At 36.1% G+C, this 25,007-nt stretch overlaps 1 protein-coding gene across 1 annotated transcript in view; it reads left to right on the top strand.

Annotated features, from left to right (window-relative positions):
• Positions 1 to 23,187: 23,187 nt before the first annotated feature.
• The window catches only part of LOC101895654 (uncharacterized), a 300,444-nt gene continuing 298,624 nt past the window's right edge, over positions 23,188 to 25,007 (top strand). The window contains exon 1 of the mRNA XM_059129222.1: positions 23,188 to 24,113. The gene's annotated coding sequence lies outside the window, so the exon portion shown is untranslated. The remainder of the gene's footprint in view (positions 24,114 to 25,007) is intronic.

Genomic DNA, 25,007 nt, shown 5'->3' with positions numbered 1-25,007 from the left:
CAAAGAGCCCTGCCCAGAGGTTACCATTAGGTTTTTAACCTGGAGAATTTGGCCAATATTTATGCACCCCGTAGTTTTGTTAAGTATTCCAAACAATTTCACACGAAAGTTGTGGTCCATTTTACATCAAAAATGTAATCCAATGGTTTTCCAAAATGCTAGACTTCTTCCCTGTCCTTAACTCTCTTCTGATGCGAAATTCCGTGTCGATTAGTTTTCAATTGTGGCCTATAGACCGACTACAAAACTAGAAAAATTATATTTTTTTAGTCCATTTAAACCTCAAAATGTACATCTTAAGAATAATAGGCTTTAATTCTGACCCTAACCCTTACACCATGTAAAAATTTCTTGAGGATCTGACGTTAATTGCGACATGCATTTAATACCCTCAAGACGCAGTGTTAGAAAATGTACAATTCAAAATTGTAAGTCAAACTAAAACAAGTAAGCAAAGGCTACAGTCGAGCGGGGCCGACCGTTGAATACCCTACAACACTATAATAAACGATACAGTTTATATAGGCGAGATACTTGAAAGAATTCCACACGATATTGTGACAAATAATAAAAGAAAACCAACAGGTTCCGTTCTCTAATTTTCGAATAATAGCAACTTAAACTAATTTGCCCATTTCCAATTTATTGGTAGATGTTGCACGTAAATGGTCTTCCTAGATCTGGAACCAATATTTCCCAAAGACCTATAATCTCTCAGAAGTGGCAAAAGATTAACATTTATTATTGGTTTTTGACTGAAACGCATCTATATGAGATACAGACATTTGACTATATTCTTCAACGAAATCAGCGTTAACGAAATAGTCAGAAGTGCGTCTTTCCTGTATTTCTGAATTCTCCAAAAAGTCACTGGAATGGACATTTTCGAATTTTGTCTACAAAAGTTGGCAAACTATTTCGAATAATATTTTGAATATTTTTGGATGGCCATTCAAAACTGCTTGACTTTTGTAATGACCGGTAAGCCCCTTTCAAATGTGCGTGAGGATCGGGCGATAATTACGACCTGCTGACAATTTTGCAGTTTTGTTGGTCCATTTCAACCCCTAAATATATGGCGATCATCTCCAAAAAGAGTAGGCTTCTATTCTGAACCTCATTTTATCCCCATGCAAAATTTCGTAAGGATCGGGCCATTAATGCGATCTGTATATGATATCCTGATATCCTAACTACTTAGTTTTGTTAGCTGTAAAAATATTACCAAATGTTTAATTCAAAATGAAAATATGCCAAAAATATGACAAAAATTGAAAAAATATGAGAAAATTTTACAAAATCAATATTTTCATCTTTAGAGAGATATTTTTATGCGATTTTTTAGGCGTTTTTTCTTTCCTGCCAAGAGGCCATTCTGAATTAATGAGAACTGTCGAAATCAGTTCAGCCGTTCTCGACATATAAGAGATTTTTCAAGCATATCTTCTTTCATAAACATATATGTATATCGCACATATTTTGATATATATCTGATTTCTTGGATGTTAACATCAATGTAAAGATCAGAAGTAACCTTGTCATGGCTTTGTGATTTCGCCGGGATTTAAAATATTCGCGGTTTAATGAAATATTTTGAATTTTTTCAACACAAAAGATATGGTCTATTTTACCCGCTAAATATTATCCGATGACCACCCAAATTGGTAGGCTTCTTCCCCTTAACCTTAACTCTAGCTACATGCGAAATTCCGCGTCGATTGGTCTGTAATTGCGACCTGTATAGCTACTGCAAAATCCGACATTTTTTCAGTATTTGGTCCATTTCAACCCCTAAACATTTGGCGATCATTTCCAAAAGAAATAGGCTTCTATTCTGACCTTAACCCCACCTTCGTGCAAAATTTCGTAAGGATCGGGCCATAATTGCGACCTGTAGAGTGATTACAAATTAACATGGACAGACGGACAGACGGACGGACGGACATACATAGCTAGATCGACTCAGTTCGGCGAGCTGGGAAGATCCATATATACTTTCCTATGTGGGAAATCAATATTTCGAGGTGTTACATAATTTTTGGCCCAATCAAACTTATAATACCCCCAACACATAGTGTTGTAGGGTATAAAAATCGCATGCGATAAAAAAAATATGACAAAAATTGAAAAAAAGATGGAACAAATATATTCACTTTTATATTGGAATTTTCCACGATTTTCTTATATTTTTTCCTTTTCTGGCAAGAAACCATTCCGAATTGATGGGAATTGTAAAAATCGGACCAGCGGTTCTTGACTTATAAACAGAATAAATAAGATCAATTCTTTTACATATATGTTGTTCCTATTTTTCTATATATCCGATTTCTTGGCTATTAGCATCACTGTAATGGTCAGGACTGACCTTTTAAGGTATTTTTGAATTGGCTGGGATTATAAATATTCGCAGTTTAGTGGAAATTTTCCTATTTTCTTACATGATGAGCGCCCAAATTGCTAGGTTTCTGCCCAGTTGTAAACTCTAACTCCATGTAAATTTTCATTCATAATTGTGGCCTATAGAGCAATTGCAAAATCAGAAAAATTTTCTGTTTTTGGTCAATTTCAACCCATATATATCGTGCGATCATCTCCAAAAACAATATGGCTCTATTCTGACCCTAACCCCACCTCCATTTTCAATTTCGAGTGGAACGGTTCATAATTGCGACCTGTAGATTGATTATAAATTAACATGGACAGACGGACGGACGGACATACATAGCTAGATCGACTCAGCTCGGCGAGATAGGAAGATCCATATATACTTTCCTATCTGGGAAACCAATATTTCGAGGCGTTACATAATTTTTGGCCCAATCACCAAATTAAGTCCGCATACGCAAAGGGTTTGTCCTTCACATTTATTAATTTCATAGCAAATGACAAACGTGCAGGAAACTGCAATCTTTTGAAGTTGAGAGGCATTTCTATTGCAATTAGTGAATTGGAGGTAGCAACGTACTTCCACGTAATATCCGTATCCCCAATAAAATTGTTGTGTAGATTGTAACTGTTGCCTAATACCATTGCAAAGACGTTGTGAGTCAATGCTTCTTAATTTTTTTTTTTTTTTTTTTTTTTTTTTTTGACACAATTTACTTCTGCAACAAATTCCGCTACACTTTCTACATTTCATTGAAATCGGAGGTACATACCATGTTTGGTGCATCAAATATGTGAAATCGTCCGAGAATATAGAGGGTGAGATGAAAAAACTGCAACCAACTTCAGACTGCTGTCATTTCTAAGCCAGTCGTCCGACAGCTGTTAAAACTATTCCTGTGACAGCTCATTATATTTTTTACAACCACACAAAAGCATTTTGGTGAGGATTTTCCAAAAAAAAAAAAATTGATGGAATTCAAACGTGATAGTGATACACCGCAACAGAAAGAAAATAGACTCAAAAGAGCTAAAGAGTAGCTTCGCCTGGCCGAAAGTGGTGAACTGCCGAATTTGGATTTCTCCGATGAGAAAACCTTCGTTGTCCAGCAGTTTGTAAACAAAGTGGTCGTGTTTACTTGCCAAAGATACCAATCCGTTGGACTATTGTGTCTGGAGTATTTTGGAAAGTAGTGCTGGCACTAAAAAATACCAAAGTGTCGATCATCTCAAGCAAGGGCTTCACGGGGAATGGGCCAAAACACCGCAGAGCAACATTCGGGCAGCGAAAAACTTCGCCTTGCTATCGAATTTAATTGCAATCGCACAGACATATCGCGTTAGATGCATCAAATATATAAAATCGGCCGAAAATATCGGTCGGAGCAATATTCACAATTGAACCGATTTCAATATAATTTGGCAAGTTTATTTTCTGATCAAATCCTATCACTCATTCCAAATTTCAAACACATCGTGTTTGGTGCATCAAATAAACGAAATCGGTCAAAAATATATATGGGAGCTATATCTAAATCCAAACCGATTTCAATATAAATTGGCAATGTTTTTTCTTTTCTTAATTCCGTTACGCATTCCAAATTTGGAGAGTGTATCTGCATTGTGATGCTATATCTCCAGTTACAAGCAGAATTACATAAATTTATATAGCCTTTGTTACTTTCAGCCGATGTTGTAGTATACATGGAAATTTTCAGGAAAATTGGTGCAGCGGTTTTCGAGTCCATAAATTATATACAAACATACAAATATTTTCCTCTCTTATAGATATAGAAAATTACGATGTACCAAATTTGGACCAAATCGGATACTCCCTTCGAGAGTTATCGTGCGCACCAACCAGACAGACAGAAGGACGGACATCGCTAGATCGATTCGAAATGTCCTGTTATTTCGATAAAGCCCGTTTTGGCCGTATCAAATTATATATACCCTCTGTAGCCATTTGGCTGAGGTTGTAAAAAACTAAAATAAACTTAATTAAGTCCTTTTTGGAATTATTTGAAATTTTGTGTGTGAACTTTATTATATGTTAACAAATTTGGTACTATGTGATTTTGGGCGAAAGGATAAAGAGGGAATGTTGAAATTTATTATAAAAATCGGTTGATTTGAGAAGCGTATGAAATTAATTGGCAGGACAGCCAATGAAGTCTTAAAGCCTCAGAAATACCCGCACTTCTAAAAAAAAAATCTCATGACAGTCTGCATTCAACCTCCCACCTGTATCCTATTTTCATCATTAATTTATTACACAATTTGTGTTGTTGTTTTTCCATCTGAGACGACACTCCCATTTCTTTCACAGCCACTATTAATAATTCACCATTATCAGAGAGAAATATCACTCCTACGGATAACCACAAATCATATTGAATAATCTATCAAACCTTGAACTTTTGACCATAAATTATGTCAACAAAGTCATACCCATACCCACCCTCAAAATAATCCGAATGTTAAGATGTGTCACATACAAGTACCACATATGTATGTATGTCGCCTTATAATTGTGGTAATTAAGAAACACACCGAGAGAGAAATAGCGAGAGACAACAACCGAAAAAGAGGGAACAACCTCTACAGTGTCCACTCCCCCATTTGTATGTACGTATACCCCCGACCGATGTTGTTCTAGAGGACCAACAAAATTTCAAGAACACATCCATTTGGAATCTGAAGCAATGAAATATATCTGTGTCTCAAGTACATGTGGCTGCTGTCTTCATAAATGAAATAAATGAAAGATTACATGAATGGAATATCTATGCAGCTACTCTCGCCAAGATGCCTGAGAAGATTCTTCAATCACAAATACACAATCGCACACATAGTTCAGATATCATCACTACACTCTCAAGTATGAATGAATGTGTTTCCATAGTGTTCATCGTCGTTAAAATTAGGACCCATGCTGTCATCACCTTCTACGGTGTTGGCTGGCACCATTTGGCTTTGGTTGCTTAGCATGAGTGAGCCTGAGTGTGTGTGTGTCGGATTTTCTTTATAAAGACGTTGTGCGGCAACATACTTACATACATATGTGCAGGAGTTTTGCCAAGGATTTGTCGTTGGTTTATGAGATTTGATGTTTATGGTTTTCGGTAGCAGTCTCTGTGTAGAACGGCTGTGATGAAGTACCTTCACACACACACACATACTCTCGCATAAAGTGTCAACTTTTGATTAAGGATTTTTCATTTAAAATTTGTTTAACTATTTGTAACTTTTCTGGGCACTCATCAATGTCTTTCTTTTTTCCTTTCTCCAGTTGTTGGTGGGGGCAGATTTAAAGATAAATTATTTTCTTAAGCTATTTCATCCTGTCTGATTGACAGTGGTGGGAAAAGAGAGCGGTTTGGTGTTAATATGGAAATAGGTTTCCAATAAAATTTTAATTGTTTAAGCTCATAGTGTAACACCTGGAACAGTCTTATTCTGATACGTTGCCATTGAAAAATAGATCCAGAAAAAAACCTTGAAAATATCGAAATTTGACTTAAACTGAAGGGAATTGGTCATGGAAGATATATCGAAATCTGGACCGATCTTGTCAAAACTTGGTAATGGTATTTTTAGGATGTTCCTAATATCTTGGACAGCAAATTATTTTTATGGAGTGTATAACATTTATTTGGGAGTTTCAGATATATAATTGGATGAAACAAATATATGGGAGCTATAGCTAAACCTTAATCAATTTCTTAGCAAATTTGACATAAATGATATCCTGCACAACCTCTTTATGGCAAATCTACCTACCACCAACAAGGACCCCCATACCAAAATTAATTCCCAGTATATTTTGCCAGTAGGCAGATTAAGTTCGTAAATGGGCCATGTAGGTCCAAGCTATCATATAGCCGCCATATAACGGTACCTCCCGATTTACGGTATTTTGATGATTTTAGCGACATTATTTACCGGAATCGTTTCAAATTTGGTATTTGAAGTTCGTAATAGATACTACATCCAAAGTCAAAAAATAGGCCATGTAGGTCCACGTCTTCGTATAGCCCCCATACACCGTACCCCCCGATATTCGGTATTTTGGGGATTTAAGCGACATTATTTACAGGGATTGTTTCAGATTTCGCATGTGAAGTTCGTAATGGATACTTCAGCCCATGCCAGAAAATTGTCTGTGCAGGTCCACATCTTCGTATAGCCCCCATATAACAGTTTAAGCTACATTATAAAAAGATTTTTCTTCAAGTTTCGCATTTAAATATTGTAATAACTTATGACAAAAGTTGCGTATGCAGGTCCACGTCGTCGTATAGACATTCGGTATTTTTAAGATTTTAACAGAATTTTTAACGGATTTTTTTGGAAATTGCAAAATTTGTACCAAATGGTGGAGCGTAGTTCGGCCTGGCCGAACTTACAGCTTTTTTACTTGTTTTTTTTTTTTTAATTTCATTGAATGAAAACGGAAAATGTTGGAAATAGCATAAAATTTTAGAATAAGTTTAGATTTGTTCGAATTGGTCACCTTTGGAACGAAGATAGCCTTCAAACGGCCAATGAAACATTCACACGCGGCCCTAGGCTTCGGCATTTATTCTGATGCCACGGTCGACTAATACGAGCAGAGAGCTACCATCGGCTACCGGAGAGCGACCTTTGGCTGACGGCCCACACCGTCATCATGGTCGGCGCTTGAGTTCTGGCGGGCAACCGAAGGTGCACATTTTCAGCTGACCTCTTATGTAAGTGAACACGATGAACGAATATTTTTTCATCGGAGAAACCCAAATTCGGCAGTTTACCACTTTCGGCCAATCGAAGCAACTCTTTAGCTCTTTGAGTCTATTTTCTTTATGTTGCGGTGTAAGTTTTTGCACTTTTTGGAATTTCAATGGCTTTACACCGAGCTCATTTTTCAATATTTGCGAATGGAATATTGCGATATGTTCAGCTCACGAGCCATTCTTCGGCCACTGCGACGCAGGTATCGATCAAGTCGCTTCTTTACTTTTCGAACCATTTTAGCTGATGTTGCTGTTTTCTTCCGTCCACTTCCTTGACGTCGGGCTACGCTACCAGTATCACGGTAACGAGCGATGGTAAGAGACACAAAAGATTTATTCACATTTAAATGCTAGAGAGCTCTAACGATAGCCATTTCTGGGATTTCCAGCCAAATATAAAGAAATAACACTATCACGCTTGAATTCCATCACGAATATTTTTTTTTTTTCGGGAAAATTTGAGGGAGACACCTTTATCTTTTATACCAACTAACACTGCTATAGAGTGCATGATATCACTTCGAGAAGGATTGTATTAAAAATATATATATCGGACAGAGTTCCACCAAACGGAAACATGCTTCGCGAAATACACTCCATTTGGGTTGATATTAGCCATTATTTGCACAATAAACCTGAAATCAGATTAAGGATATATATGGGAGCTATATCAAAATCTTAGCCGTTCTCGATAAAATTTGGTAAAGGTATTTCCGAGTTTTATAAGATATCTGGTACCAAATACCTTTGATGTCGAATGCATATTATGAATGTGAGGGACTTGAACACCAAATCGGATGAAACATAAATACGGAGCTAACCGATTTTCACCAAATTTGATGTACTTGCTTCTAGGCTGAATTCGGTCGGAAGTACCTAAATTCGTTCCATTTGAACTTATATTAACCATCTGATGCACAATTTACTTTAAATCGGTCAAAGATATATATGAGGCTTTATCTAAATCTGAGCCAGTCTTGATAAAATTTGGCAAAGGTGTTTCCGAGCTGTATCTGACACCAAATATCATTCTTGTGGAGTGCAGATTGCGAATGCGAGAGACTTAAACCTCCAAATCGGATGAAACATATATATGGTAGGTATGTCTGTGTAAATGTCTGAATAAATTTTCACCAATAAAATTTCACCAAGTATTTATTTCTAGACTGAATTCCGTCGGAATTGCAAAAATTCACTCCAGTTGGACTAATATTAACCATCTGGTGCACAATAAATCTTTCGAAGATATGTATATCCAAATTTTAACCGATCTAGATAAAATTTGACAGAGTACCATAGATCATTTTTGTGGAATGTATATTACGCTTGGGAGGGACTGAAAACCGCAAATCGGATGAAACCCATACATAAGAGCTTTAGCAATTTCTGAAACAAGATGACTTCGGTCAGAAGTTCCAAAATTCACCCCATTTGGACTGATATTAACCATCAGTTAAACCGAAATCAGTGTATATAAGAGCTATACCTAAATTTGAAACGCTTCTCACTAATTTCAATTGGAAAATTTCATCTCAATCGGATACTAAATGCGACCTGTATTTTGTTCACAAATATAAGTGGACAGACGAACAGGCGGATAAATGCACTTAGAAAGTGATTCAATAAATATCCTCTAAAGTAACTATTGGTCTATGTCGCTTCCTTCTTCATTTTACAAACAAGTGCACAAAGACATAATTCCCTTACCACTATGTGGTGTAGGGTATAAATATCGCATGCGATAAAAAACATGACAAAAGAGGAGACAAATGTAACAAAAAATATTAACTTTTTATTGTCATGTTTTTACGCGATTTCCTTCGATTTTATCCTTTTCTGGCAAGAGACCATTCCAAGTTGATGATGAATGATGAGTGAAAATCAGTCCAGCGGCTCTTGGTTTACAAGCAAAATAACGAAGATATATTTCTCATATCTTGGATATTAACATCGCTGTAATAGTCAGAAGTGATCATTTAATGCATTTGTGATTTGGCCGGGATTGAAAATATTCGCGGTTTAGTGGAAGTTTTCGTATTTTTGACAAAAAAGTTATGGTTTATTTCACCTGCTAAATATTATCCGATTACTATCCAAATTGGTTAGCTTCTGGCCAGCCCTGAACTCCAACTCCATGCAAAATTTCGCTATTGTTGTATAATTGTGGCATGTAGAGCAACAGCAAAATCGTTAATTTTTTCTATATTTGGTCCATTACAACCCCTAAATATTATGCGATCATCTCCAAAAACAATAGGCTTGTATTCTGACCCTAGCCCCACCTCCATGCTAAATTTCGTGAGAATTTACCATAATTACAACATGTAGCGTAGTTACAAATCAACATGGACAGACGGACGGACGGACATACATACTAGATCGTCTCAGCTAGGCGAGATAGGAAGATCCATATATACTTTCCTATATGGGAAACCAATATTTCGAGGTGTTACATAATTGTTTCGGCAATCAAACTTATAATACCCCCAACACTTAGTGTTGTAGGGTATACAAATGTAAAATTTAGGGCGTTTGACTTTGTTGCAGTTTTTTCATCTCACCCTGTATATCTCATATCTTGGCTATCAGCATCACTTTTATAGTCAGAAGTGACCATTTAATATATTTGTGATTTTCCGGGTCAAAAATATTTGCGGTTAGTGGAACTTTTTGTATTTTTGTACTTTTTTTTTTGAAATAAAGGTTATGGTATATTTTACCAGTTAAATATTGTCCGATGATCACCCAAATTGGTAGGCTTCTGTCCAGAACCAAACTCTAACTCCACACAAAATTCCGCGTTGATTGGTTTATAATTGATCCATTTCAAACCCCAAATATTTTGCGATTATCTCCAAAATAAAAAATAGGCTCCTATTTTGACCATAACTCCTCCTCCATTTTCAATTTCGTAAGGATCGGGCGATAATTGCGACCCTTAGCGTGATCACATATATTGTTTCCAGTATTTCGGGGTGTTATATAAATTTTGGTTCAATCAAACTTATTATACCCCCAACATTATTTACAACTATTCGTCTCAATATCTTAAAATATTCGTTCGTGCCAGTCCAAAGAGTTTTAGGTTTTAAAGCATAGCTGTGTAAGGTATAACATTGTCAACCAGCCCCACTATAGTATTTGCTTTAATGGTGTACAGAGTTCAATTCAACGAAATAATTTCAGGGAACAATTAATATTACATCTCAATAGATCAGAAACCAAAGCACAGTTATGCAATCAATCCACACCTCTTAATTAATCAAACATTTCCAAAAAAATGTCAATTCTATTATCAAAAATTCTCACCTTTCTTCAGTTGTTGTAACAAATCTCATAATTCCATTGTAGGACCAACCTGATGATGAGAAATCCAAAGAAACCTCCACTCTAGATTTAGACTCATTAACGTATGATAAGTCATGTTTTTATTGCAATTCAAAATAAAAGCAGACAATAAACAGAAGGCAACATGTATCTGATTTCTTATTGTCCCAAAAACGATATAATCAAGTGGCATAACAGTCTGTAATTTTCGGGGCACACTTTCTCAGACAAAAGATTTGTCAAGTGGCACACACATACACAATTTCCCTTACAAAGGGGTCGACACCAAGACAACACCAACAAGAAGGTCTCATAAAAATCTTATATTCTAGAGAGAGCAGCAGAGACAAATGAGACACAAACACCGACCCCCTGTCCAAGCAGTCCAAGTAAATCCATTCACACAAAAGGAGTCACTTCAGCCGAACAACCCAACATGCCACACCAAACGAAACAAAAAAAAAAATACTTACATGAAAATCTCAAGAACAAACATTTGAACAGACCAAAACCGCAGTCGATGCAACAAAGGTTGGAAATTCGGCTTAAAAACGAAAAACGAGAAAAAAACGAAGGCAATGTGTGAGGGTATCATTAAGCATCTGATTATCGGTAATAATTGAATACTTAAAAACATAACAAGTCGTATGAAACAAAGGCAGGCAAGACTGCCACCACACAACCTACCGCCTACCCACAAGCCAACCATCCATCCCAGCCGTACAACAAAAAATCACACTCAACTCTTGCAGTTCGGAACAGAGATGAGAGGAGTGGAGTTGGATGCACACACAATGCATTCAATGTGCGCGTTTAATCTTGATGAATGACTATACGGACGTCAGATATGAATATTAACATCATACCTATCAAGCATGTGTGTTGTTGTCGTCGTTGTGTGAGACATAATGTTCTCTCACACACCCGCATAATTTCTCAAAAGTAACTTCACCCACTTCCAAAAGCTTTAAAACTTCCATATCCTAAGAGACTTGGAGGAGAAAAAAACCCTAAAACTCAGAGACTGGCGAAACCTGGCTCTTGTATGCATAATTTGTGTGTTGGATGCACTCGGTCCATGCCATCTATCCATGGTGGTTGATGATGACAAACAATTCGTTGAGTGCATTCTTTTTTTGTTGTTTCGCTTGGATGCAAAGAACAGCCAAGTAACGCCAAACGTCCATTGCAAGGTAGCGGCGAGTGCAAATGGCTGGAGAATGGATACATGTCCATGCATCCGTCCCAGATATTTGCATATGATTGAAAAGAAATTTCTGCCACCACCCCCAAAGGGGTTGTTTGATACATTTTTAATGCCACCGGATGAAAGACAACAATATGCAGCAACTACAACAAGAACGACAGAAAAATGACAAACTCATTAAATATGGTTAAAGGCATAAAATATTGTTTGTTAAATACACCATATGACGACACTTATACCTTCGCTCCTGCCTTCTTTCACTGCCGCGAAGAGCAATTCAATATACCGGATTTTATTGTAAATATTTCATTATTCGGTAGGGAAATTTGACAAGTGGTTGTAGACTCTTAATTTCTAACAATAGATTTTTCGCCCATTAAAAAATCGAGTGGAGAGTTTTTCGTTAAGCGGATTGCCATCAGTTTCAGCAGCCTTGTTGGACAGTGGTCTCAATAAGATCAGAGTTGGAATTAAATACACTTTGAAGGGGAGGGAATATTTCTCCCATTCAGCAATTATTGGGTTTTCGACTTGTTTTTATACCCTCCACCTTGGAAATGAGGGTATATTAACTTTGTCATTCCGTTTGTAACATGTCTAATTATTCGTCATAGACACCATAATGTTATGAATATATATCATAATCAGCATAAAATTCTAAGTCGATTTAACGATGTCCGTCTGTCTGTCCGTCTGTCTGTCTGTCCGTCTGTCTGTCTGTCCGTCTGTCTGTCTGTCCGTCTGTCTGTTGAAATCACGATACAACCCAAATTATTTGACTTAGAGCGCCAAAATTTAGCAGGGCAATTTGTATTGTGTCTAGGATGGTTGGTATTGAAAATGATATATATCGGTCCACGTTTCGATATAGTCCCCATATAACGGTACCTCCCGATGTTCGGTATTTTGATGATTTATGCTACATTTTTTCACGGATTTGTCTGAAAATTGGTATTTGTGGGTCATAACGGGATCTAGTTCGTGTGGCGAGACATTACATGTATAGGTCCACGCTTTGGTATAGCCCCCATATAAAGGTAACTCCCGATATTCGGTATTTTGATTATTTTTACAACTTTTTTCACGGATTTGTCTAAAAATTGGTATTAGTTGGTCATAATAGGTTCTAGCTCCGGTGGCGAAACATAGCATGTATGGGTCCACGATTTGGTATAGTCCCCATATAACGGTACCTCCCGATATTCGGTATTTTAATGGTTTTTCCCAAATTTCTTCGCGGATTTGTCTAGAAATTGGTATTTGTTGGCCTTAATGGGTTCTAGCTCTTTTGGCGAAACACTGCATGTATAGGTCCACGTTTTTGTATAGCCCCATATAGCCGTATTTCCCGATATTCGTTATTTTGTTGATTTTTGGCACATTTTCCGATGAATATTTCTAAAAATTGGTATATAGGCTCTACTGTTTCCTTTACCCTAAGGTGAAGGGTATTAAAAGTTTGGCCCGGCCGAACTTAATGTTTTTTTACTTGCTTTTTTTCATACTCTACGCCAAATTGTGGAACAGGTTATTATGTCTCAGTGTTTTTGATTGTAACATGCAGAAGGAAACGAAGGAAGGATCCTTTCAATAATCTTCATAGAATCATATTTTGGGTCGATTTCTGCACATTCGTCCGTCTATCCATATATTTTTGTAAACAAAATTTATTGTCCGAATGAGATGAAATTTTCCACAAATCATATGTTTGGCCACAGGACGAATCCTATTGGAATTGGTGAGAATCGGTTAAAATTTCGATGTAGCTCCATATATTTATAGGTTTGGGTTCAATTTTATTGTGCGCCATATGTTGGTCCAAATTGATTGGATTTTGGCACATCCGACTGAATTCAGCTTAAATCCTAAATATCCTCAGGTTTTGTGTTTAAATCTCTCACATTCCTGGTATGCACCCAGTAATATCTGGCATCAAATAGAGCTTTGAAATACCTCTGCCAAATGTTATCGAGATCGGTTTAGGTTTGGTTAAAGTTTTTATATATATAAACATCCGTTTTCAGATTTATTCTACACCTATTGTGTAACATCGACCAAATTGGATGGATTTGTTCACACTAAACCGATTTTCTTCATAGTGGAACTCGGTTCCCATCGACCAAATTGGATGGATTTTTTCATACTAAACCGATTTTCTTCATAGTGGAATTCGGTTCCCATATATCTATGGCTTCGAAATATATTTTTGTACCCCCACCATGGATATGAATACAGAGGATGCATATCATTTGACACTGCCAAAACGTGCCTCATGGAAATAACGGTTTTAGGCCCTAGGAATTTTTGGTCCAGGTGTGAAAATGGACAATATCGACCTACTCCATCAAAGTATCACAAATGTCTGTATTTATGTCTCATTAGCTGGTCTGGTCCGAGTTGCTGGCCCGACGTTTTTGCAATGGTTATTTTTGATTTTTTTAATTATACGATATTGATATGATTTTCAGATTGAGTGTAATATCAATATAGAAATATCGACCAACTTGATATTAATTGGTTGGAAGGTTCTAATCACATTTTCCACCCATGTGGCATTAATTTGATAATTTACAATTCTATTAGACAAAGCGTCTTGATCAAAAATGGCACGTTCACATTTACTATGACACGGATTTCAAGCACTATCCTTCACCCATCCGGTCACCTAAAAACCAAATTGTACTAAATGTCGTACCATTTAGTACAATTCTTACATTTAGTACATATTTCCAAAAACACTTCCTGGTATTAACCTTATTTCTCAAACTCTAATGTCAAGATTTCAGCTCAATACGTTAACATGATACCAAATGGTACCAATTTTCCTGTTTAGTACTTTTAGTAGACTAATAGTTCCAATTTCCAAGAACACAGCCTTATTGCACCCATACACACCAACATTAACCGACATGCCAAATTTCAAGGTTCTCATTCACCGAAATAGTTTCAAAATACATTCTTCGAAATGAATGCAGGGTTCACTTTAATGACATTAACTCATAATTAAGCGATAAGACAATTAGCCCCCTCAAGCATTTTTCATTCAAAAAGCCATTTCGGAACAGTTCTACACAAAATTCTATATCAAAAAGAAATTTTAGGTTTTCCAATTTTTCGACTTTCCTGGAGATTTTTCACAACATTTTGTTTCGTAAAAAGCTTCAACAAACAACCCTGACACAATTTGAGTCAAATCGGTCAATGCGTTTTCAACTGATGAGTTACTATCCATTTTTTAAACTGTTTATGCCCTACACCACATAGTAGTATCACTTTCAAAGCCGATTTGTCAGTCCTTCTGTCCATGTATTTTGTTATCCGTTTATAATCCGTTTGAGATTTCAATTTTCCAAACATTAACCGTTTTGCCCAGCGACGAACCCTATTGAAATTGTTGAGAATCGTTTCAAATTTAGATATACTTCCCAAATATATTTAAGGTTTTAAGAACGATATTTGGTACCAGATAATTTATGGAGCTCAAAAATATCTATGTCAAAATTTATCGAAATCGGATCTGATTTTTAATATTGCTTCCATTTATATCTTTATACGAAATCAGGTTTATTGTGCACCAAATGGCTAACATAAGCCCAAATTGACTGAATTTTGGTAAATCCGACTAAACTTGTACTAGAAACAAGTACCCTATATTCGGTTATATTCGGTTCATACATAGCCATAGCTCCCATATATATGTTTTATCCGATTTGTGGTTTTAAGTTCCTCACATGCACTCCACAACAATGATATTTGATACCAGGCATCAGATTCTGCTCGAAATTACCTTTGCCAAATTGTATAAGATATGATCTGCTTCACATAAATTCCCAAAACAAATTTTTTATTACGGAAGCTCTACTAGATACACATAGTGATGTAGGGTATCGTATAGTCGTCTCCGCCCGAATGCTTTTTTACGTGAATGTGGTAATATCTAAACGATTATTATATGACTGTAACACTCCCAATTATGCATTTTTAGTATATATCTCAAGAGTATAACTAATACAGGTCAAGCCAATCTTCTCATAAAGTCGAAATTTTGGAGCGTAACTTGTGCAAATTGTGTTTTCCTTCTCATTTTCTAACGATTCACTCTGCATTCATATTCATTAACTAAATCGGGGGATATGATAATTCTTAAACATGGAATAGCTGCCAAAAAAAGGATTAATTTTTTGAATATGAGAATTTTTAGAATAAAATTTGGCAAAAATATTTCTAAGATATATTTGATATATTTCTCCGAGTATCGTTGTTACGGGGTGCATATTACGGCTGTGGAGGATGAACCGATATGTTCTCTAATAGCATATTACATTTAAAAGGAATTATTGAAAAATCGGATGCGGATCATACATTGGTTTATACGTATTTTTGAATAAGACATTGTAGATTTTTTTACCCTCCACCATACATAGTATGGAGGGTATATTAAGTTCATCATTCCGTTTGTAATTCATCGAAATAAACATTTTAGACCCAACAAAGTACATATATTCTTGATCAGCGTAAAATTCTAAAACGATTTAGCCCTGTCCATCCGTCTGTTGTAATCACGCTACAGTCTAAACGAATTAAGAAGGAAGCTAATTTTTTGCACAGATCTCTCTTTTGTTTGCAGACAGGTCAAGTTCGAAGATGGGCTATATCGGTCCACGATATCGTATAGCTCCAATATAACGGTACTCCGATATTCGGTATTTTGATGATTTTAGCCATTTTCTAATGGAATGGTCTGAAAATTCACACAAGGAGTTCCTTATGAGTACTTAATCCCTTGGAAGATAATTATCTATATAGCTAAACGATATCGTAAAGCCCCCATATAATGGTACCCTCCAATATTCGGTATTTTGATGATTTCAGCCATATTTTTCAATGGAATTGTCTGAAATTCCACACAATGAGTTCCTTTTGAGTACTTTACCTCCATACTTAGATTTGTCTATATAGGTCCACAATATCGTATATCCCCTCATATATCGGCATCTTCCAATATTAGGTATTTTAAAGATTTTAACAGAATTTTTGATGGATTTTACTTTTACTTAATGTATTTTACTTACTTCGGCCCGGCCGAACTTACTGCTTGTTTACTTGTTGTTATTATATTTTTCAACTTCAAGGCTTTTTCATTTATTATTATTTTTAAATGGAAATATAATACGAACAACTGGTAAAGAAAGGCCAAAGTTGGGCTGGGCCTACTTTATGATACCCTACACCACTTTGCATACGTTTATAACAAATAAACGCTTTTATGAGGCATTTGTGAGAATTAAAACAAACCAAATATAATCGTTCTTGAATGCGTATTATTCAGCAAAATTCATCCTATTTGAGCTAATATGGAGGGAGTAAAATACAAAATCGAATTACACATATATATCGGACCTATAGTTATATCTTAACCGATTTTCAGCAATTTCTTCCAGGCTAAACTAGTGCGTATGTTCCAACATCCATTCAAATTAGGTTTATATTAACAATTTAGTGCACAATAAACATGAAATTGCATAAAGATATATACGTGAACTATATCCAAATCTGAACCGTTCTCAATAACATTTGACAAAAATATTTCTAAAATGTATGAGTGCATAATACGGCTGTGGATGAGAAATTTAACAAATCGGATGAAGAATATGTATGGGAACTATAGCTCAACCGATTTCCACTAAGACTCAATTCTATAAAATACACGTTTGGTGCACCATATCTGACGATGATATGGCAGCTATATCTTAATTTTGACCGATAATGTCCAAACGATTTTGGCAAAATATCATCTCGATTGGTCAAAAAATCGACTTGTACTTTGTTTACAAAATTTTATGGACAGACAGACGGACATACATAAATCGACTCAGAATGTGATTCTATGCAGGTCATCAAAAAGATGCACTGAGACGCAATACCCTGACCACAGTGTGGTGTAGGTTATAACAAGTAAAATAGCTGTAAGTTCGGCCGGCCGAACTTTTAAAACCCTCCACCATTTAATATAAAATTTGGCAATTTCCAAAAAAAAAAAAAAAATAAATAAATAAAATCCGTTAAAAATTCTGTTAAAATCTTAAAAATACCGAATGCCTATACGACGACGTGGACCTGCATAGGCAACTTTTGTCATAAGTTATTACAATATTTAAATGCGAAACTTGAAGAAAAATCTCTTTATATATCATCAAAATACCGAATGTGGAGGGTACTGTTATATGGGGGCTATACGAAGACGTGGACCTGCACAGACACTTTTCTATCATGTGTTGAAGTATCCATTACGAACTTCACATACGAAATTTGGAACAATCCCGGTTAATAATGTCGCTAAAATCATCAAAATACCGAATGTCGGGGGTACGGTATATGGGGGCTTTACGAAGACGTGGACCTACATGGCCCATTTTCTGTTTTATGCTGCGGTATCTATTACGAACTTTAAATACCAAATTTGGAACGATTCCGTTAAATAATGTCGCTAAAATCATCAAAATACCGAATATCGGGGGGTACCGTTATATGGGGGCTATATGAAAACGTTGACCTACATGGCTCATTATCTGACTTAGGCTGTAGTATCCATTACGAACTTCAAATACCAAATTTGAAACGATTCCAGTAAACAATGTCGCTAAAATCATCAAAAGACCTAATATAGGGGGGTACCGTTATATGGGGACCTACATGGCCCATTTGTGCAAAATTTTAGCCTTCTACCTCAATTTGTTCGAAAGATAGTGTGATTACGCTGATCAAGAGTATGTATACTTTGCTGGGTCTAAAATGATTATTTCGGTGAGTTACAAACGGAATGACGAGCTTAATATACCCTCCATACTATGTATGGTGGAGGGTATAAAAAGACTGCGACAAAATGTCGTAATATTTAGCTATTGTTACTATTAATTAGTTTTTGAGCCACTTACTACAAAATTAAAAGTTCACCGCAAGAAAAGTATTTTAAAATTCCCTTAGGAAAATATTATTTATTGCTTGATCCAGCTAAAACACAGTCAGAAGGAGTAAAGTTAAGCTGGAAAGTTAGACTTAGACCCTGTAAAAGCAAAAATGAAGTGAAAACATATAAAGCAAGATATTTAGAATGATGGTGAATCTTAGATTACTAAATGAACATTTTTTTCATCCTGCGATAAATCAAAAATACCCCACTTTTCCTTCGAAACAATAGAATTTTATAAATTTTCACTTTAATTACAATTTGATAAGGACATCTGATATTTTGTCCATATTGTCTTATCTCAGTGTCAGTGTGAATCGCAAAAACATTGTAAAAATTAAAATTACATGTGTGCCTCGGATACACACTCCAAATGACAAATCAGGAATGGCATGCCATTCATTGCAACGAGTACACTTCGCTGCGAGGGGAGGAAGTTCCAAAACAAAAGGATCTCTTAATAACAAAACAAAAGATTTCCTTGAACATATGAAACCAGAGGACAACAACAACGGCAACAAAAACAAGTAATCACAGCCAACAAAACACATTTCAAGCATTTTTCAAACAAACATCGTAGAAAGTAATTAAAAGCATCAGAATCAGAGAACTGACGATGATATCGCATCCATAACACAATCACATGTGTGGCATTTAAGGAACGCCAGATCTGACAATGCATATAACCCAAGAAGATTCCCTTTTCAGCTCCACACCACACTTAATAATAAAAACAACAACAATAAACAATCTCTGGAACAAAACAACGAACAAATACTAAATGGAAGGATGAGACTAGATGATGGGACAACTTCCATTCAACAATACCGTTAGCATTGTCAAGTGGGTGTTAAAAAAGGACTGTGTGCAGCCAAAGCTAAAGTTAAGGGTATAAACTTATTGGGGTTGCAATGCAATTTTGATAGAAAAAAAAAAACGAGTGATAAAAGCGAGAAAATCTGTTGATGCATTCTGGTAAAAATTGCTATCGTTTCCGCTGGTACGTATGGTGACTGCTGGTGACACATGTGTGACATCTTCCGTCAGCCAGAGTGCATGCTGTGTGTAAATTTGAAAATGATGTTAAGTTTGCAAAATAATAAAGTTAATGGGCAAAAATATTTATTTCGCATAAAAAGGACGGAATCATAGCAAAACATCTCATCCGCTTTTTGCCCAAGCATCAGCCAGGCACAGCAATTGACTAACTGCCACTTTCCTTTTTTCAGACAGCAGGTCCAAATCAAACAATTGTATCCGATACGTGAGTACTTAACATGGCTATGGGAGAGCTGCAGTCTGTGCAAAAATCCAAACAGCTGAAATGTAAACAAACAATTATCGTAGAGAGAGATACTCAGATACAAATGCCGGAATGCAGAGAGAAAGCAACGTAAGAATATTTAACAAGAGAGTTTGCACAATTCTCCCTATCTGTTTGGCTGCTCTCAGTGTGTTGTCTGTATGGGAGAAATATCTTTTAGCTGTTTAAAATCTTCGAAAAGTATCTTTTAAATTCATCTCCACCACAATGACCTCTAGCGTGAGTTGTGTGAATTACAAAGAAATTAAAACAAAAGAGAGCATTCATGATTTATCTGATTGGTGAATTTTCGAAGAGTATTCATGTTTGGAAAAATGTAAATAGAGATAGATGAATATTTTTAATAAGAGAAAACTCTTGTGAAACATTAAATCTAAAATTTAGTCGAATTTTTTATAATTTTTTATAATATTTAATAAAGTAAATTAGTAAGGGAAAGACCAAAGTCGGGTGGAGATGTCTTTATGATACCATACACCACTTTGCATATTTAGTAGAGGTACCCATAACCAATAAACGTTTTTATGTAGAGAATTTATGATCGTTTTCGAATGAATTTGACACAATAAATCGGATGAACAAATACATGGCAGCTATATCCAAATCTGAAACGATCTCTGCTAAATTTAGCTGAGGTATTTTTTGTGGTGGAAAGCATTTTAGGGGTCTGAGAGACTTAAATAAAAACCCGTAAGGAAAAGTCAAAAGTCGGGCGAGACCAACCATAGACAAATAAAGATATAGACAACGAAAATTTAGTTTTGTCTTTTTTCCAGGAGGCTCTCATCATGTTTTGCATAGTCAACATGCTGATTTACGCGTTTAAGCCACTCGACTTCAAAAACACATTTTATCGTTTTTCAAGAATTTCACTGGAATATTCCCATATTTTTCGATGTCATCACGTAATTTTCACATTTCTTTTATTCTGAAATAATTTTTAACTGACAAATATCCTACAGTTTTTGTTATTTTTAACATTTTTGAATTGAGTGACTTCAATATTCCCACTCAAACCCCTGAAACGATATAGACGACATCTGCTGATCCGTTTTTTTTCGAAGATGAACGGTGAGAGCATTTCGTTGTCTATATTTTCATTTGTCTATGGACCGACTACATGATACCCCACACCACTATGCATATTTAGGTGGTATGAAATAGAACATACCGCCTATCAACATTTGGCTTTAGAGCAGTTACAGTTTTGTTTTCACTAAATTTGACGGAAACATTTTATTCTTTTATACAAAATTTCACAGTGCATTTGCGCTTGGTTTCACTTCGAGAAGAATTATTTTTTAAAAAATCATATATCGGAGCCGAGTTCCACAACATGAAGACATACGCCCCGGAATTCACTCCATTTGGTCTGCTGATATTAGCCATTATTTGCACAATAAACCTGAAGTCGGACAACAACTGAAGAGAAGCCAGAGTACCTGAAGTCGGATTAAGGATATATATGGGAGCTACATCCAAGTCTTAGCCGTTCTCGATAAAATTTGGCAAAGGTATTTCTGAGCTCTATAAGATATCTGGTACCAAATATCATTGTTGTCAAATGCATATTACGAATGTAAGGGACTTAAACACCAAATCAGATAAAACGTATATATGGGAGCTATAGCTATATATGAACCGATTTTCACCAAAATTTGATATACTTGCTTCTAAACTGAATTCGGTCGATGTACCAAAATTCAGGACTGATGTTGGCTATTAGTTGCACAATTAACCCGACATCGGTTGAAGATATTTATGGGTTGAAGATATGATCTGCGGTATTTTGGCCCATTCCCTGCGAAGCGCTTGCTTGAGGTGATCGACACTTTGGTATTTTTTAGTGCCAACCTTGCTTTCAAAAATACTCCAAACAATTTCGGTGAGTATTGTACCTAAAATCGTCAAAATGTAGGGAGGTACTGATATATGGGGCCTACACGAAGACCTCGACCTGCATATACAATTTTCTGTCACAGACTGTAGTTCCCATTACGAACTTCAAATACAAAATTTGAAACAATTCCGGTGAATAATGTCGCTAAAATTATTAAAATACCGAATATCGGGAGATACCGTTATATGGGTGCCATACGAAGACGTGAACCTGCTCAGAAAATTTTCTGTCTTAGACGGTAGCATCCATTTTGAACTTCAACTACCAAATTTGAAACAATTCCGGTGAAAAATGTCCCTAAAATCATTAAAATACCGAATATCGGGAGGTACCGTTATATGGGGGCCCTACAAAGACGTGGACCTGCACAGACAATTTTCTGTCTTAGGCTGTAGTATCCATTACGAACTTCAAATACCAAATTTGAAACAATTCTGATGAACAGTCTCGCTAAAAACATCAAAATACCAAATATCGGGAGGTACCGTTATATGGGGGCTATACCAAAATATGGACCTACGTGGACCATTTTGAATACCAAAAGTTCTGCAGACATGACGTACATTTAAATAGAATTTCATCAATCTACGCCAATTCGTTCGGAAGCTAGAGTGATTTCCACAGACGGACGGACATCGATAAATCGACATAGAATTTTATGCTTATCAAGAATATATATGCTTTGTGGGAATGGGAACGGAATGACAAACTTAATTTGAAAGGTTTGGTCCATTTCTATTCCTGGGTCTATTTAAAACCAGGAAAATACATTTACACTCCGCTAAAAAATGTATTTTCACCATGGAATTGAATAGGTATTGACTGATGAAAGCCAGTCAGTTTATCTCAAAATTAATGTTCTCTTATTTTCAATACCTCCAATTATGCTTATAAAAACAAAGAAACCTTCTCTTATTTAGTGCGGACACAAACCATTTACCATAAGTCATAGGGAAAAGTATCTATTAGATACGTATAAGAGTTTTGCCACCGAATGGGTGCAACCAATGTATCTATGACAGAGCGGAAACACACACACACAACACAAGTATCCATCCACCTTTTGAATGTATCTTATGGATTTGTTTTGTGCGTTCTCTCACTTGAAATTGTTTTGCTCTCTCTGTATCTCTGAGATTGTTTTCATTTCGAAATACCATGGCAGTTAGGCTACAATAATTTTTCCTTCAAATATCTGCTAGATTTGTTTGATGTGTGGCGCTCTCGTCGTTTCTCTCGGTTTTTTTTCTCTTTTTCGTTTTTATGCTCTGTAAATGTGTGGCCACACGTTCGAAAGGCATAAGCCCATATGAGTCTGTAGTTGAGACGAGAACGTTAACGTGTTTGGACGTGTCAAACGTGTAGTGTATAAACTATTGCATCTAAAGTGCCCGTGTGCTGCGTGAAACGCGAATGCGGCGTATAGGAATATGTGTCGTTTTTTTTTTGGTCAGCTAAATAACGCGTCCACCTAATAAATGATTTGCAAAAAAATCGAAGTCCTAAGGTTTTAAAATTTAAAACGCGTTGACGCCTTAATGTCAAAGTTATACAGTGTTCACATACATATATTTTTGGGGTTAAATAATCGAAAAAAGTCGACAAAGACGACGACGACGAGAACGACAAATACGACGCCAACGACCAGTAATAATATAACAACAGCAACAACAAAAAGCACGAGCCTCTCAAAGAATTTGGAGCAAAAATTTGTCTGCTGTGTGCGTGTGTGTGCGAAAAAGAAGTACAAGTGAAAAGTATTAAAAAAATAAGTGCAAAACAAAGTTCCGAAAAAAGTGAAGTGCTAACGAAGTTTGTGAGAAGAAAAAAACTTTGCGTGGTTTAAAGAAAATCCAAGAAATTTTTGCAAATTCATGTCGAAAACCCTTTTTGTTGGACCTCTAAATACCTCTGCCTCTCTCCGTAAAGAAACGCGCAACCAATTTGACGCCAAGCTCACCAAGTTTCGTATTAACCGGTTTGTTTGCCAACAAATTCTGTTTATCCTACGTGACCGACCAATCACCTCAAGTGTTTGCAATTTAAATTTGCATATGTCAAATTTCGGTTTTCTGTTGCTTGAAAAGTTAATTTCAATAGCTTAGGGTTACCCCAAGGCATATTTACACTAAACGACGGATTAACTGGCAGACCTTTGCACCCTTTTTCAAAATACAAACAAAAGAAGTTTGCCAATGCTTTTGCTTTAAACCAGAGACAGACCAAAGGTAAGTTTAACCCTTGTTGGCAGGGGGTAATTAACCCTTAATTGCCATAAATGAGGGGAGAGGGGAGGGAGAATGAAAACACATTCTCCCTCTCACCTGGTGTTGAGAACTATGTGTTAATCAGCTGTTAAATATTCATAAATAAACCATAAAAAATCGATTGATCGTGTTAATGCCGCTCAAAATTACCTCGCAATGTTTTGGCCTTCTGTTCCGAACACAACAACTTTATTTCTCTTTTCAACATCGTCTACTGTCATTATGTCCAACCAAACACGGTCTAGGTGTCATTCATGCACTTACCATAAATACTAATGAATAGACAACGGCCAGCTCCGCCATTCCAATTAGATTCCATGCACTCTTTCGAGCCTTATATAGTTTGTTTGCGCTAAGTAGCTGGACGGCTCAAGGCGGGGTGGCACAATTATGAATGTTGGTACGTGCTTCTAATAGCTATATGACTTTATTGCGTGTGAGCATTTCAAGAAAGGCCGGGACATTTGTTTTGGTCTTTATTTCCCTTCCAATTGTTGTCATAAATCTGTCAAAAGATGAGCAGCAGCAGCGGCAGCAGCTAAACGGGTCTCCTATTGGCAAAACAACCCTTAAGGCGGCAAACATATTTTAAGTCACAACAACACACTTCAGTGTTTACACACTTACCAAGTGGCTAACCGGTTCCTGGTTTTCGGTGGTGTTTGGTGCCACAATGGCTATGTGTTAAAAAGCGCTTATTTCTGTTATTGTTTTATGTCTTAGGTTTTTTTTTTGGCAACTAATAAATCTTGTAGCTACGAAACAAAAGAAAATCCAAAAAACATAAAAAATATAGAAAAAAAATAAAAAACGAAACAACATTTTTATGACTTTTTATAGATAGTCGCACATTTA

This window comes from Musca domestica, unplaced genomic scaffold (genome assembly GCF_030504385.1).
Source record: "Musca domestica strain aabys unplaced genomic scaffold, Musca_domestica.polishedcontigs.V.1.1 6, whole genome shotgun sequence".
In the NCBI taxonomy this organism is placed as follows: domain Eukaryota; kingdom Metazoa; phylum Arthropoda; class Insecta; order Diptera; family Muscidae; genus Musca; species Musca domestica.
Note: the sequence above shows the minus strand (reverse complement) of the source record. Positions and strands in the feature narration are given on the sequence as shown.